Here is a 17,925-nt window from a genome sequence, read left to right as displayed (position 1 = left end):
TTATTTATTTACTGACTTCCATGCTGCCTCCCACTTAAAAACAAGAACAAAGGAGAAAGAGGAGGGAGGAGAAGAAAAAACAAAAGCAAGGACATATGTTAAAAATCTACAGTAACTCACTGAGGAAGATACTGCCTTATGGCCAAGGAGAGATGTTAAACCTAATATCCCAGGGGTGGGGTTTTCTCCTCCTTCCCTGGAAAACCACTTGCTTTTATTTCTGAACTCTTTACCCATTTCCCAAAGTAGGAATCACTACAGTAGCTCCGTTGCAGATTTGCAGACACTACTCCTGGAAAGGACCCCTTTCCTTACTCAGAAATGGCTCATGTTATAGGACAAGGGTATGATTAGGGACCAGACGTAGCACTGGGCAGGGAGGGGTCCATCCCTGGATGGGGACCAGCATCGGACATCCTTTGATTTCTCTCGCCAACACAGAGGTAGGTGGTAGGGAGGCTCCCTGTCCCCTGGCAATGAGGCTCTTGAGATCCACTGCTTAGGTCTGGAGTTCCTGGCGCTGCCTGGAGTCAGGCACAGCCTCACACACAGAACGTCATGGAAAGCTGATGGGTGCCTTGCATGGTGGAAGAAAACCCCGAAGATGGGAGAGCCAAGCTGTGTCCCAGGGGACCCCAAGGACAAGGCTTTGGGGTAGCAAAGAATCCAGCTGATGGATGTCTGACCAGACTCCAGACCAAGGTAGCAAGGGGAAATGGACTTCCTTCGCCTGGAGGTTCCATAATCACCAGACTGGTGAGTGAAGCTGGTTCTCTACAGTGGTGTGCAAGTATGAAAGCATAGTGAGCTGTAGTGGGGAAGGAAACATCTTGTTTACAAATGTCGGACGGTAATTAGCATATTTTAAAGAGCAGAGCCACAACTGCTGGCTTTTGTTAGTCGAAAACCTCAGTTGCTTTCTTGTGGCTCTGCTTTAAGAGGCCGGGTAGACCCAGAGAGACTCTGAACCCAGTTCATAAATAGTTGATTTCATATTTTAAAATCTTGCACTGAAACTGTCACCCCCTCTCATGGATCACAGATGGTGAAGAGATAATTTGTTACTGTTTGATAACTGCTTTTATGTATCAAAGCTCTTATTTACTGCTCTGTGGGGGAAATGACAGACTAAGAACGATTGTGTTTTTTTTTTTCTCTGTTTTTCTTTAGCTGCGAAGCTTCTTGTTTCCCTGTATCCTGCTTCTTATTTGAAATATAAAATTGTGAATCTTTTGCATATGCTGGCTTGATGGAACCCACTTCTGGGGGGATTTGAAGATGCTCTCCTAGCACAGACCCTCAGCCTCCTTTCCTGATCCTTTTTAATGTCCCAGTGCTACGTAATAACACGCAGATCAGGCTCTCCCTCTCTCACAAGTCACAAGATGTTTCTAATTAGAGATGCAAATGAGGGCTTTGCTTTTGAAAACTGTCAGGGAAATGTATGAAGGTGCGAGAATAGTCATGAGGTGGATCCAGATCATCCATTCCCAGTTTCCAGACAAACCTCTCTCCTTTAACGATGGATTTTTCATTCATTTACTCATTCACTCATTTATGTATTCACTCATTCATTCCTTAATTTCATATTTAATTCACTTTTTCACTTACTTGACCAGTTGAATGCTTTCCTTTGTGGTAAGATCTTCTGGCTAGATCAGAACTAAGAGGCGTGTACAATAGGGGCTGATCTTGGTGTACACTCAGCACCGCCCTTGCCCCTGACCTTGGAGTGCCTGGGCACAATACGAAATCCCTAGAAGACAATTCAACAGTTAGCTAGCTCACCTTGGCAAACTACAGCCTGTGAGCCGAGAACAAGTTTTATATTTTCAAATGGTTGAAAAAAGTCAAAAGATTTCTTGCTGTGAAAATTATACGACATCCAGTTTTCAGTTTTCCTGGAACTCTGTTATGTCCGTTTGTTGACATATATCACTTATGGCCACTTTCACACTACAGTGGCAGAGCTCACTCGTTGTGGTAGGTACTATGGCCCACAAAGCCTAAAATACTTATCATCTGGCTTTTCACACAAAAAGGTTACCCCCTGAACTAGCTTATTCCCTCATTTCTTTGACACAATGGGAAAGAACTTGAATCACATCCCTGGTTGTAATTCAGACATATAGAACCCTTTCTGGTAAAGTGTGTGTGTGTGTGTTTGTGTGTGTGTGTACACGCAAATATGTTAGGGTGAAGGTGGCGTGAGGTGCCAGAAGTGGTGTTGCTATGGTAGGTTTTAACTAAAAGGAGAGTCTTTGTGGGAAATAACAGCAGAGACGTGAGAGTGTGAGGTAACCCTTGAACTCAGATGAACTCATCTTCCCCATCCACTTCTCCCAAATACAGAAAGAAATCTGAGCATGAAATAATTGTGTCCTAGGACTCACAGCTCCTGTACTATAAGACCTAAACTCTGAAGCCCCATCCATTCAAAGAAGGCCTTTCCCTGCTGGCAGGTAGAGACCTGAGCCCCAGCTCAGGGGGTGTGGAAGAGGAGAGAAGCTTAAGCTCTGGGGCAGGTGGCCTGAGCATGGGTAAGAGCGGCAGCCATGGGTCTACGAATCCAGAAGATTTAAGGACCACGTCTTAAAGGAACATTACCGGGAGCAGGGCTAACAAGTTGGCTAGATTGAGGAGAGATTCAAGCTTTCCACTCATTCATTAAACACTTACGGTTCCAAAGGTTGTGCTGGGTGCCAGGGATAAAAGAAGGCACTTGCTCCAAAGAGGTGCCTATGGCATACCCCTCACTCTAAATGCAGAAGAAAGCTAAATGCAACCCGATAACTGAGCAGAGAGAAAAAGCTCTGTGTACAATTTAGCCTCACCCCTTGTTGCCTCCGCCCCATCCTCTCACCCAGCACCAGTCGTCCTGCCAAAGGTTGTCTCCTGCCCCAGGGCCTTTGCACATCTTGTTCTGTTTGCATACACAGATGTTCTTTCTCCACACCAATTTTATCTATTCTTTTCTTGCAGATCTTTTACTGAATGTAACTCCATCCAAGGAGGCTCCACAACTCTTCAGACTAAATATAGGTCTTTGTATTTTGTGTTTCCATTGACCTTCATTTTTTTCCTCTTTTCTTTGATAAGGGCACTTATCAAAGTTTTCAGTTATTTGAAATAGTGCTATTATTTATTTGATACTCTCATACTAACTCTAAGATCCTTGAAAGCAAACAAATGACTGTTCTTTCTGTCATCATATCCCAGGTGCCCAAGAGACAGCTGGTATGGGGCAGTAAGTACCACTTTCTGAATGAATGAACTATACCTTCCCTTGAGGCTTTTTGTGGTCCAGGCACTGTGCTAAGTGCTGTCCACACAATAGTGCGTGGTAAGGTATGAATCTCATTTCACAGATGGAGAAAATAAGGATGCTTTTGAGGATTTGGCAGAGTTATATCTGACAGATAGTATCCGCTTCTATCTGACTCCAAATCTCTCGGGACTATTTTACAGATAAGGAAATTGTGTGTAACACATCATGATTCAAATCAATTCCCACTGGGAAAGAAAAATGCCATAGAAAATATTTTATTCTATACACAAAAAGGTTTTCTCAGCATGTTTTATCAACATAATCATCGTCACATTATCATCATTAAGACATGAAAGAGGAGTGCACGATTGAGAGGCTCTCCTTGCTTCTCAGTCACTCGGGGAGCAGACGGTAAACGCAATGATAAACTGTGTTTTGCTCAACTTTTAATTGTGTTTCCTTTCTTGAATAATCACAAGATGCTGCAGTGTTAGAAGGAACATTCCAGAAGATCTAACTCAGCCCGCTGAGTCTTCACACCCAGAAGTGTGAGGGGACTTCTCGGTCATAGAGCCCTCAGTTGACTTAGATCCACAGAATAAACTTCCTCCTGCAGTGTTCGTTCCCAGGACCCTTTCCTGAAAGTCTCTGACTTCTTCCATAGTTGAGAATAAATTGCTCACTCTCAACCTCATCATGTCCTATTTTGAAATGTGAGAGTTAAATGCATTTTCATATAAGTTATTTAAACTACCACTCCCACAATCTGTTGCCCAGGGTTTGATTTTGGAGCACTGAACATATGAAATCAAGAAAATGGATTTTAAATGTCACTCCTGCCTCATCTGCAGTGGGTTGTGGGCATCACCCATGAGTCAGGGTACCCTGGGATGTCACGGCCTTCTTAGCTTACATTTCCCTGTTACTCTTTGCCCACGTGACCTCCTGGAGGGTTACGTAATAGTCTGAAGCCATTTACAACATAAATAGTTGTAGTTTCAGAGTGTCCTTCGCCTTCCTTAGAATAGAAAGTGATGATGAGGATGAGGACAGGGACAATAATGAAGACAATAGGGAGCATTTTACATTTGGCAAAGCCCTTTGCAATGACTTTGCTCATGAAATCTTCAGACTCTTCTTGTTTTATCTAGCATTATTGCCTCATTATGCCCATGAGAAAATGGAGCTACAGAGGGCTTATGGGAAGTTCCACAAATCATACAATAAATACATGACAGAGCCAGAGAACTGCTTTATTGTTTTCTAAGGAATAGAGGGACATTTCTCTGCCACCAAAAATATCTTTACATCTGTCTCTAGTTCTGAAAACCACAGTAATATGAGAGAAAATCTACAAAAGGAACACCCCAGTGAAAGACTAAAATACTAACTTAGACTCACGTTGAAGTAAAAATAGGAGGTCCACACACTTGCCTGGGAGAGTGCCAGTTTACACCTGTATGACTGTTCATAGTTCCCACCTTATACTCCAAAAGTGTCCCGATTTGGACAATCAATCTTACATCATGTGGACAATAAATCATATATCAATATATCATGCCACCACCCTAGATATAAAGGACTGAGCAGGCTTGGGTGGGGAGAGGGGAGGACAGGAAAGGAGAAGAGATCAGGGGTATCTGAAGGAAAGTGAGAGGAGGGGGCAGGACCACCCTCTCCTCAGTTTTTCTTCAGGTTGGTTCTGAAGTTGTGTAAGAACAAGACATTCCTCACCAGTCACTGAAATCTTGGCGACATCTTTCTTTCTGTTTTAAAAATATTATTATTACATTTTCTCCAGCTTCATTGAGGTGCAATTGACAAGTAGAATTGCAAGATATTTAAAGCCCACATTGTGATGACGTATGTATACATTGTGATGACACATGTATACATTGTGAAAGGATGCCCCCATCTAGTTAGTGAACACACCCATCACCTCACATATTTTTCTTTCTTTTCTTTTCTTTTCCTTTTGTTTTTCTTTGGTGAGAAACATTTAAGTTCTAGTCCCTTAGCAAATTTCAATTACAATACAATGTTATTAGCTAGTCACCATGTTCTTTTTTCTTTTTTTAATTGAAGTATATTTGATTTACAAGGTTGTGTTAATTTTTGCTGTACAGCGAAGTGATTCAGTTATACATATACATACATTCTTTTTCATATTCTTTTCTATTTGGTTTATCTCAGGATATTGAATAGACTTCCCTGTGCTATACAGTAGGAACTTGTTGTTTAGTCATTCTGTATATAATAGTTTGCATCTGCTAATCCCAAACTCTTAATCCATCCCTTCCCCCAGGCCCCTTCCTCCTTGGCAACCACAAGTCTGTTCTCTATGTCTGTGAGTCCGTTTTTTCGTAGATAGGTTCATTTGTGTCAGAATTTAGATTCCGCATACAAATGATATAATATGGTATTTTTCTTTCTCTTTCTGACTTACTTCACTTAGTATGATAATCTCTAGTTGCACCCATGTTGCTGCAAATGGCATTATTTTATTCTATTTTATGACTGAGTAGTATTCCATTGTGTATATGTACCACATCTTCTTTATCCATTCATCTGTCGATGGACATTTAGGTTGCTTCCATGTCTTGGCTATTGTGAATAGTGCTGCTATGAACATAGGGATGCATGTACCTTTTTGAATTATAGTTTTGTCTGGGTATATGTTCAGGAGTGGGGTTGCTAGATCATAGAGTCACCATGTTTTACATAGATCCTCAGAACTTATTCATTTTACAGTTGAAAGTGTGCACACTTTTGCCAACCTCTCCCTAGTTTCCTCACCCTCCAGCCCCTGGCAACCACTTTCTACTCTCTGTTTCTATGAGTTTGACGTTTTTTTTAAGATTCCACCTATAAGTGTTACCATATGATACTTGTCTTTCTCTGTCTTATTTCACTGAGCGTAATGCCCCCAAGTTCCTTCCATGTTGCTGAAAACAGCAGAATTTCCTTCTTTTTCATGGGGGAATGTCCCACCGTCTATCCCGACCAGGTGATGTCCTTCTTGATAGGGTTTGAGGTTTACACAGCATCTGTGAGCTTCCCATCTATATTTTCCTGTCACAGCCTGTGTGAGTATCCCACCACCCACCCCAGTTCCACAGTGTCCTGCTAGCCTTTCACATCTCTCTGTCCACCTCCAGCCATGGCTGGATCACTCCGATTTGCTCACAGTGTGTGAAAGACACTTTCTTCCTCTCTGAGCCACAGTCTTTTTTTCTCATTCATAGTCACAACATCTCCCAGATCCTCTAGGCGTCTTCATGCTGTCTCCCTCCTTGACGATCTGCATCAAAGTCAGGGTCCCATGGGGCTGCCACCTCTGGCCACCTTAGGCAAGATCAGATTCCTCACCCATGTCTGGGAGGGTCACATGGATCTCATAGACAACTGCAATCCCCCAGCCCCTTCCCTGCCCTCCGGAGACCCACCCTGAGCTCTCCACCCAGCCCTGCACCACATCTTTTCAGATTTAGACACGCAGCCCACATATGTGTGCACGTGAGTGTGCGTAAGGGATGGCCAGAGAAGAGAACCCCAGATGAAGAACACATTCTAAAGCCATCCTCCCACCCTCATGTGTTTCTGTTTGGGGGACAAAATTGACAGTGTGTTTAATGTTACTTTGTGCCCACATTGCAAGGGAAAGACTCCTGTTGTACATTCCTCTCACCGTCTTCCCAGGAAGCCCATCTGAATGTGTATCTCAAATGTATGGATGTATAGAAAAGATTTCTGTATGTTCCTTGAAGATGTTTATATTCTAACATGGGAAACAGATGTGAATATAAAAGAGAAAGGATGTGTTTCCCCAAAGCTAAAAGTATGTGAGAAATGTTTAAAATGGTCACAGAACTGCTCTGGTAATCCTTGATGGGGGACTCCAGGCCTGTTCTTCTCCTTGGTGCCCTTTATATTTCACTCCGGAGACTGTATTGATTTGACTTCTCACGTCTTTCTGCCCTGACCAAGGTACTGCCTTCTGAATAAGGGCGTCGTTAGGGCTCCTGGATTTGTTGAAGCTGGTCTCCCTGGCAGAAGGTTTATGACATTAAGGTATCAGTTTCCACTTAAGTGGAGGATTTAGAAGATGCCAGGCCGAGACATTATTTTCCAGCATTTTAACAGTATACACAAATAAGATCTGCATTTCTGCTTGGAAACAGGAAAAGGGTCATTTAAACAGTTTAAATATTATTAACTTGCTTAGAAAAAGAAAGAAAGAAAGAAAGAAAAAACGAACCCTGAAGCTATAATGGCATCTGCAGCTAACTGGGTAGATTTATTGAAGTTTTTGTTCTATGTTAGAAATATATCTACAGATGCCCCGTGGTAAAATTAGGTAGGCTTATGGCACTTAGAAAACTGAAATCTAGACACACATGGCATGAGTAAGATGATATTTCCAGCAATCAACGCGTTCTATAAAGTGATTGAAGAGAGCTTCCTCTACACAACAAGTTTGGACTTCAGCCTCCAGTTCTGTGTTTCTTGCCCTCAATTATGGTAAAGGCCAAATCCCATTATGACAAACTGTAATAGATCATCAAAATTCTTGAGTTAGACCTAGAAATCTGTTATGTTAATGTGCCTTGATCTAAATGTGACGAGGACTTGGAAATCTTTTTGTTATACTAAAAATTCTGGCTATAAAGATATTTGGCGGATGTGCTCAGTTCTTCCCATTCCTAGAGCAGGAAAAGTCCTAGAGTCTGAAAAAGTTCAGATTGTTGGGTGAGCCTGCCTAGACCACAGAGTTGGGCTGTGGTCTCATGTCTGTTTATTGCAGATCCAGCAAAGGAGCAGAGGTGTAAGAAATTGTGGATCCGGTGGGTGGATTTGACCCCGGGGATCCCTTTGTTTCTCACAGGGGCAGGACTCTTAGTGGTACAGAAAGTAGCTTTTGCCACTGAGGCTGGGGGCTGTTGAATCTGCCTCGAGGCTGGTCTGGAGACATTTCAGCACTCCAGGGGACACTTACTATCCTACAAAATAATTCTTCCTGCATCACCATTTCATACAAACATCAATGGGTCTACCCAAGCTTTTAGTGCAGGATTAGCTAAAAAGGTAACTGGTAAAATAATCTTCTGAAATAAGAGCTTATGCTGAGACCCGTGTCCGAGAAAACCCTTCTCTTCTGGAGGGTAAGGTACTAAAGGTACTTTAAAAAAGGAGGCCAGCATTTTAGAGCCCAATACTTTCTTTCTTTTCAGTGATAGATGACCCACTTCCTTTGGGCAAGCTCAGAAAAAACAAACATGAATCAGGCAATTTCCCCTGGATGGGTAGTTTAGTGTATGCATCGCATATGGAAAAAAAGGTCCATTTAACCTTCATCCACTAGAAGACTAGCAAAAAAAAAAAAAAAAAAAAAAAAAAAAAAAGCATTCCTGTGGGTGTTTGTACTCCAAGAAATCTTCCCATCTGTGTCAAGAGGGGAAGAAATATCTCTTCATGCATGAGGCACTGAGGAATCTGTCCTTTTAACTTGTGTTGTCTGGGTCCTTCTTGGAACCTCATTCACTGGGCCATTTGCTTCCACACCTTATTCTTACCTTAAAGTATTATGTGAAATTAATAGGGTAGTTCATGTTAAAATAATTCTGTCTGAAAATCTTAAAAAGATATATCTGAGAGCTTTCTAGTGTGAGAAAAATTATCTGAAATTTGGAAATAAGCAAAAAAGATTGCAAGGTGTTTTCTCAGTGTAGTGCTGGGTTTTCACCTTTGATTGACTTCCTGTTGACTGGGCTATTTTACAAATCTATAGGGGCAGAGGTTAACGTGTAGATTTTTATATGGCAGAGATGTGAATAATTTCTGCCCAATGGGAAAACTTAGCTCCAAAGATTATGGTGTGTGTGACAATATGACATCTATGGTGTGACCTTATAGAATATCAATCAGTTAAGTAGGTAACCTAGCAATCTTTTTCTAACAGTCCTTTAATAATATAAATTTATATTTATAAATATTTAGCTCTTCAAATTCTCATTTGAACCAGTATTAATATCTTAGTGGCTTCCTCATTAATTAACGGGCAGAAAAAAATTTTGACATGTGTTTATATTTGTAGGAGAGTTGTGTTTTCTTTAACTTTTTGAAAATTAAACTATAGCACTAGGAAATAACATGGTCCAGGGGCCTAGAAATTTCTTAAAGTTTTGCAGGATTCTCTGAATAGCATTCCATTTCTATCCCTATTCTCTACCCATGGAGCTTTTCTGAGAAGGATTCAATAGCTTCCACTCTTCCCAAGAAAATGTTCAACTATATCTGCACATGCCAGGGCCATCTGGATGGAACTCAGACTTTAAAGAAAGAAAGATGAAGCAAAAAGGATGTCTGGTGGCTCTTCCCTCATGTAGAAACTCTGACAGCAGGATATAGAAGCCCTGATCAGAATCAGTTGCTGCTTATGACCTTGACAAGCTGTCACTCAGAAGTCTTCCACCGAACCTGTGGTCCTTCAGTGCCCTCTGTTAGATTAGCCACCTGCTTAGAATGACTTCAGTTTGCCACATTCACCTAACACAACTTTTACCTGCATGGACCATTTGAACAGCTTTCCCCCTGGAAGGTGTGGCCTTGATGCCCAGGGACCATCTTTGTGTCTGCCCTCTGTCTGTTCCTGTTCAGATTCTGCTTTCTCTCAGAATTGCACAGGGCTATAGGCACAATACTTCTGATGGTTGTTCATGACAATTTGCTGATCTAACCATTATCTACAAAATGTATTCCATGACTCATTACATGTCCCCTGTTTCCACTTCTCTTTTTCTTTCTGGGACATCTTACCCTCTTAGGATGCTCAAGCATACTCTAAATCCTTTTATTTTGTAATGTTGAGTAATTCACCTTTTCTTTTCCAGACCAAGTCTTAGAGGTTTCAACTTCCAATTCAAAAGAGGCCAGTTAAGGAATTTTGCTAAGTAAAAGGATGATGGACTCCAAGGAAGAAAATCGGTCCCTACTCTAGGAGTCAGAAATGGCCGCGATCAGTGATTCCATCAGTCTGAATAGCAACATTTTTAACCTTCACCCTACACTAGCGTAGGTGATTGGGTAGGAAGTGATACCAGCAATGGAGGAAGAATCCTCGAGAAGGACCGGATTTGGAGGGAAGGTGGGAAGTCCAGCATTGGAACAGTTCCAAGTGAGGTCCCTATGGGACATCACAGTGTCATGGGATGGTTTTCAAGACTTGGAGACACTTGCCTCAATGTTGGCACTTTCTGCCCTTTTTCAGTGATGGGGAAAAACTTGCCTCTCATTTTGGCTTCAAGCCATTGGAAACCATTTGCTTCTTTCTTCTTAATCCCCTCCCATTTGGCTCTGAATTACTAAGAGGGGTCTCTTTTCCAGGTGCAATGCCTTGTAAAATTACAGGAGTTATGGACTCCTGAGCATCCTCTCTTAGCAGACCCCCGGCCTGTGCCCACAGCAGGCTGTCCCACATTTTGCAGGCACGCCTGCTCCATTGCGTGGTCTTGGCTGCAGTGGCCAAACATAAAGCTTCAACTGCTGTTTCACAGTTTGGATTTTAAAGAGCCCAGAAGGGGAGACTGAAACCTGAATGACTAATGTGGCCTTCGGATGCACGAGCTATCACCCAAACAGTCTGCGTGGAGTGCACGTTGCTAGAAATCTCTCCCAAACATGCTTTTTATATCTCACCCTCAACCAGAATGAACACTTAACTGTACTCATCAACCAATGAAAGTGCAAAGATTTACCCTGTTGGACCAGAGCAAATCAAAATCATTGAAGTCCTAAACCTGCATTATGGGCAGCGAAATTTCCTTAAGCTAGTGTGTCCAGTCTTGTAAAAATGATTGCCTGGAGGACTTGGGATATTTCCTGGGAAATAGTTAATTATGTATTTTAGATTCTGATAGTTAGATGTCATTATTATGGACAAGACAGTTGACATCATTTTCACCCGCCACTGGCCAACCTGCATAGAAATCTATATTGTGCCAAGAATCTTTCAGAGGTAATTCAGAGAGTAAACAAAACAAACAAACAAACAAACAAACAAAACAACTAATTAGTAGAAAGATAACTGAACAGAGAAATGGAGATTTTAGTACTAGTTTGAGCTTGATTCCCACCCAGCTGTGTGCCCTGGGTAAGACTCTTAGCCTTTCAAGATCCCAGTATAATATACAAGATGAGTCAGTTAAACTAAACACTTTCCTGGGCTCCTCTCCATCCTACACTTAATTCCATGTGTGTTTCTATCTACAGCCCTTTAGGAGAAGGAGGAAGATAAGCCCTCACACTTCTCCCTGCTCACCTCCTCCACCCCATCTAAGGGATTGCTCTTCGCTGGACATTGGCCTATGCCATTGCTCTTCAGTGGACATTGGCTTATGCCATTGTTATGAGCTTCCCCCAACAGTCCTGCTTCTTTAACAAGGTGTTTATCATAATGGACACCACTTGTTTTTTTTGACTGTCCAGCATCTGAGCATCTCTCCTGTCTTTGGAGATCTCTGTTATTTTCACAGGGCCCTGTGAGCCTTGATGAGTCATAGAACCTACCTCCCAGGGCAGAAGCTTCCCACATCAGGTTCTTGCTCTGCTGGTCTCCCTTGCAGCTTGGGTGCAGACATGGGACCTGCCATCAGACAAACCTGCCACGGTGTAAGCACTCAGCAAGGCAGCAATGACAGAGAGTCCACAGTGTGGCATCCTCATTGCACACTGGATGTGGTGCTAACAGCAGCACCCGGGGCCCAGTTGGGTGGCATCGAGAGTGCAAGATGCAGAGCCTGCCGCTGGGCAGCAGCATCAGGGCTGTTCCCAGCAGACTGAAACCTGTGGGAAGGGGGGCGGGCACAACCTTTAAAAGAATGACATAGCCATAGTACCTAACAAAGACTGGCTGGAACCAACTGAGTCCAAGATGAGGGAAGATTTGACGTCTAGTAGAACTCGAACCTCATTATACTCTCACTGTAATATATTAGTATGCTAAATGACACACCCACCAGCACCACAACTGTTCGGAGGCCAACCATAAAAGGTCAAAAAGGGGGCGGTGGCCCAAATCTTGGAAATCCCTTCCCCTTCCCTGAAATAATTGGAATAATCCTCCCACTCATTAGCCTATGAAATTACCCAGCCCATAAAAACGAACCACGCCATATTTCAAGGCTCTCTTACCTTCTGAGATGGCCCACACTCTGTCTGTGGAGTGTGTTTTTCTCTAAATAAATCCACTTCTTACCTATCACTTTGTCTCTCATGGAATTCTTTCTGCAAAGAGACAACCAGAACCTCAAATTCACCGGGAACAAGACCAGCTCACACTGTGATTTGGGAGCATCACTCCTGGTGATCTGCCCATAAGTCTAGTGTTCAAGTCCTCCCTGTGCTTCTTGCAAGTCCGTCTACAAAATTTTAACACAATCCCTTTATGCTTAACTCAACCAGACTCAGTTTCTTTGGCTCACAACTAAATACTCTGACTTACATAATTATAACGACCAAAAATGGGCTTTCCTTATTACAACCCTTTCCAGAGACCAAAACTGCATTAAATCATGAAATCATTCTGTTTAAATTCCTGCCTCTTCCACTAATATTTCATTCTTCAAGAGCAGAGTTGATGCCGTGTCTGTCTGTATAGCCCTAGAACTTAACGCTCTATGTTACCTTGCACAGAATGAGTTCTTTCATAGGAATATGAGCAACGTGTAAAGGGCGTTCAAAAGATCTGCCTATGGGATTCAAGAAAAGCTTATGACAAGAGTATCATTTGGGTTGGGTTCTAAAACAAGAGTAAATATATGGCAAGTAGGTGAGTCTGGAAAAAGCATTCCAGTAGAGAAACAATGAGTGTAAAGGCCAGAAAGGGACATACAGTGTAGAGCAATTTATTTGGTGCTTGAGAGTTACATCAGGGTGTTTCTTCCCCCACAGACCTGGCAGTGGAATTTAGCTCTCCCAGTGAAATGAGCAAGGTCAGGAGAGACCCAGAGGAAAGAGTACTTTACTCATCATAGTAGCTCTTAATTTTGCAAATCTTAGTCTTAACGAAGACAATGCTTTAATTGTCTACATTAACGTACCTAAAGGCAGAATTGGCACATAAAACGTGGGTGGATTTACCACAAATTGGCGTCTGCTTTATAAATCAGTCTTGCTAGCTGGTTAATGGGAGACTGTCACAATAAATGAACCTCTATTTAGATGATGATAAATTAAGATTCCTAAAGAAGTAAGACTCAGGCGCAGACTAAGGACAGAGAATAACTCACTGAGGAAATGCTATGTAGTATTTCTAGCTGAGAGATGACCAGCCAGGTATTCCATTATGCAACTTTTGGCCCTTTGTAAAATATGCCTTTATCTTGAGCTTTTATATTTGGCATAACTATAAAGTAGGGTTTCTGAAAGGCGGTGACAGATGTGGGTAGAGGGGTTGGCAATAGAACATGGGGGCTAGATATATTGAGGAAAAGCAGCTCCAAGTATGTTTGTTATCATATGCTGGGCAAGAGAGAAGCTTCCAGCCTATGGACTGTAATGAAAGCAAATTAGAAAAATCACTTTTCTTCTACAAAGCAGATTATGGGTTTAGCAAGATGACAAAGACCTTGCGCTTGCACTCCAGGGGTTCTTGGTCTAGAGACAGATAAATATCCCAGAATTGCATGACAAGTTCAACAATAGATGCATGCATGGGACGAAGAAACCAGACTGATGGATCATCTATGGGGAATGGGAGGACATGGAGAGCCAGTTGGCAGCCTCTCCTTGGACAGGCTTGGGTCAGGGGGAGGGGGCACTGGTTCTGAGTAGGACAGTGGCTGATGGTTCATGCCAGCAGTTCCAGCTCCACCTTGACCCCCAAATCCTTGTTCTGTGTGTTCCCAGAACAGAACCTTCTGGGGGTGATCTTAGGAAGACAGGGTCATGCCCCACTCCCTGTCTTTGGACCTAGCTTCCCCTGCTGGTTCAGTTGCCAACAAACTTCCACCAGCCATTCTCCATCTTTCAGAAATTTGTTGACATTCTGTACTGGCTGACAGCCAACTCCTGCCACTTCCTCATTTGGGAGACAATTTTGGTTCCATGGAAATTTCTTTAGTGTTAATTCAATGGTTCTTTAGAGAGGGATGAAAGGGCTTGTTCAGCTCACCATCTCAGCATCTCTTATGAAGAGGCAGGTGCCTTATTGACCTCATCTTAAAGATAAGCTGAGCCTTAAGGCACAGAGCTATAGAGGCAGAGCTGGAGTAGAGCCTGAGGTCTTCCCCACTGTGCTTTGTTGTACAACGTGGGCAAAGCTGGAGGCTGCAGGCGATGCACACCCAGGGGTAACTCAGTAGCAGAGCCAGTATGAGCTGCAAGGAGGTGGTGAGAGTAATGTTGTGAGTGTGACAGGGTTCCAGGAGACCCCAAGGCTGACAGTGTGCCTTAGAGCATCAGTTCTCATATCTTGCTGAACATTAGAGATCTGAAAAATCCACATGCATGGCCACATCCCAGACCAAACAAATGAGAACTTCTGGAGGCCTTATCCAGGCATCCAAAATTTTTTCTAGCTCCACAAGTGATTCCCCTGAATCCGTTTTGAGAACCAGGGTTTGATGCACTTCTCCAATGCTGACATGCCCAGGAAAGACCTGGAGACCTTGTAAAAATGCAGGTCCGATGGGACCTGCAAGTCTGAATTTCTCTCAGGCTCCCTGGCAATGCCCCTCTATCTGGTCCCAGATCACACATTGGGTAGCAAGATCTCAGAGTGGTGCCAGACCCTTTGTTCCAGCACTAACTTTTGGGGAAATTGACCTGGTTTCCCTGAAGGGTCCTGTGCTAGCCTGATTCCACCCTCAGCCTCTGTTGCATCCCCAGCCCAGATCCCGGGTCCTGAGCATCAGAGCACCTCGCAGAGCTGAAGGCAGTTGTGAGTACTTTCTTCCCCAGGTCCCACCTGGTCCAGCTCTAAGCTCAGCCCTGCAGCCTGGGAGGGTGCCACACACATGCACAGTGAGGAAAAGCCATTTTTATGGAGAAGTCCCTTCAACTGAGAGTTTTTTTTACTGGTGGCATTTTATTAACCATGGAATGGTTTCCCTGGGCAGTAGTGGCTGGCCACTTGTTTCATTTAAAAAGTCTCTTAGATGATATACAGGAGGTGCTGGCAGAGGGATAGAGGAGGTGACCTAAGAGGTTTCTTATTGCTCCAACTTCTGTCACCAAATGAAACTTGAGCAGCTTTTTCTTAAACAGACCAAGTTAGACCAGTTAGGAAGGTTCCATCCATTATAAAATATCTCTGTTAACAGCACACTAGAAATATGCCACTTGAGTCCCACTAAAACCCCAATGAATGGGATGTGGACAATCGAGTGGGAAAGAACTTGAAACACAGGGACAGGTGACATAGGAGAAGGAAGGGGGTGTAGGGTGACCCTCACCCAGGTCCCTGCACTCTAGATCCTCAACAAGGCAGTGGGGAGGGCTGGGGTGGGGAACAGGGAGGGTAATGGTTTCTTCATCTTCTCCTTTGTTACTTTGCAGAATGATGCTACCATATGTGCTGTTATATTTAAATAGCAGATGCGGAAAACTCACAAAGTGGGAAAGTGCAGAAGCATGGTACCATTTGCAAACAGGTTTTCCAGGGAAAGCTGACTTCCTCACAAGATTTGGAATTAATGGCATCATCCTTTTTGTTTCTAATTACAATGGTTTGTACAGCAGGGGGTGTTTGTAGTTCTCTCTCTTTCTCTCTCTCTGGCTGGTTAATGGATGGAGCATGCAGCTCTGAAGTAGGCTTATGTGAAATTGCTTTTCACACTGTTAGGAAGCTGAGATGATCTCTTTCAGTGTAATCATATACAAGCACTGGCTAGAATGTTGTCATTTTAGAAAAGATGAAGGAAAAGTTCTCACTTTACATCAGAGAGATACATGAGGAGTCTGAAGCCTTCATATTCTCCTTAACAAGGTGAGGGAAGAACTTAGGAAAAATGCAAGAAACAGATTAGACTTCACAGTAAGAAAAACAACTCTCCTGTCCAACTCAGATGTATGGATTTAATTAGGGAGACCAGTCAGTTGTAGAAAAAGCAGAAAAATAACAGATATGGGTTCAAATCTTGTTTCCACAATGTATGGCCTGTGGGATTTGGGGTAAGTACCTTAAATTGACTGAGTTTCCAATTTTTGTTAAGTACAGCAGGAATAATCATATTGGTCCTGCAAGGTTGTGGTCAGAGTTCAGTGCAATTATAGATGGTATTTGTAATGAATCCGGTTAACCCGATGCAAGCTAGTAGCTATTATTGTTAATTAAACATGCTTCATTAGCTCAATTCCTATAGGAAGAACAGCACCAATTAATTATAAAGTTCATCACTAGTTTAAATCCACGTTATAATATGCTCATTCTGTAGTATTAATATTAATGCTCATTCTATAGTTATTAGAAAAACAATTTAAGATACTAATGTTACATAAAATATCATAAAATTAAACATCAGTAAACAAAAGTTTAGATAGAGAATGAAAAAAATTAGTTACTATTATTTGATCATTTATCTGTAATGTAAGTAAAAACAATCATAGTGGATGTGTTTGTGAAGATAAGGCTGCTTTGACTCTAATGGGCATTTTAATATGTACATGTATTTCATTATTTATGGTAAAATCACTTTAAATTATCATTAATAAAACGGTATTATGAAGTAATGTATGTAACAGAAATCCTCACCTCTTCCTTGACCTTCATCCCTTGTTAATACTGGGGTGATGGTTAACCTTCAGGAAGGGCCAAGAATTGCATGGTGTTTAGGGATTGGGTAGCATGAAACTTAAAAAAATACAATCAAATTTACATAGAGTTAATGAGTATACATCTTACCATATTCATAGGACACCTGTTACTATACTTATGGTACATATTACTGAGAAATTAATTTAAAAAGAAAAGCTGAACGGCTTGTTTTTAGATTTAAAATAGGTATCCTTGTCCCGATGCCCACAGTGACAGACTTACAAATGTTGAGATTGAACTGAAGCTTGTGCTTTGGTTGGACTCACCCCTAAGGTCTTTCCATCAGAATTCACTGTTTCAAGGGGAGTAGGATGGTCCCTAACTCCTCTTCCGGGAGACCATTGTACCACATACAAAAAAAATGACAGTATAGTATTTGCAAAAGCATTGGGAAGTAGTATCTGAAATTAAATTATATGTTTTAAAATTGCTTCTTTCCATAAATCTATAGAGATAGAGTGCAGATTAGTGGTTGCTGGGCTGGGGATGGGGATGGGGAGTGACTACAGTGGCAATGAAAGAGATTCTTGGGATATCGGGAATATTCTAAAATTGTATCGTGGGATGATTGCACGACTTTATAAATTTACTACAAATCATTGATTGTTTCATACTTGAAATTAATGAATCTTATGGCATGTAAATGAAACCTCAATAAAGCTTTTAAACATTTAAAAATAAAGAAATAAAATAAAATTGCTTCTTCCCATATTTTGCCCTGCCCCTACCAGCAGGAGCTTTATTAGAGAAAGTCAGAGGAAAGACATTAGTCATATCTTAGCTTTGAGCTTCAAAATTTAGTTTTGATTACCAGGAGCCAAAATTTGAAGGAATTAGCATCCAA

This window comes from Mesoplodon densirostris, chromosome 14 (assembly GCF_025265405.1).
Source record: "Mesoplodon densirostris isolate mMesDen1 chromosome 14, mMesDen1 primary haplotype, whole genome shotgun sequence".
Taxonomy (NCBI): Eukaryota; Metazoa; Chordata; class Mammalia; order Artiodactyla; family Ziphiidae; genus Mesoplodon; species Mesoplodon densirostris.
This window is presented reverse-complemented; position numbering follows the sequence as displayed.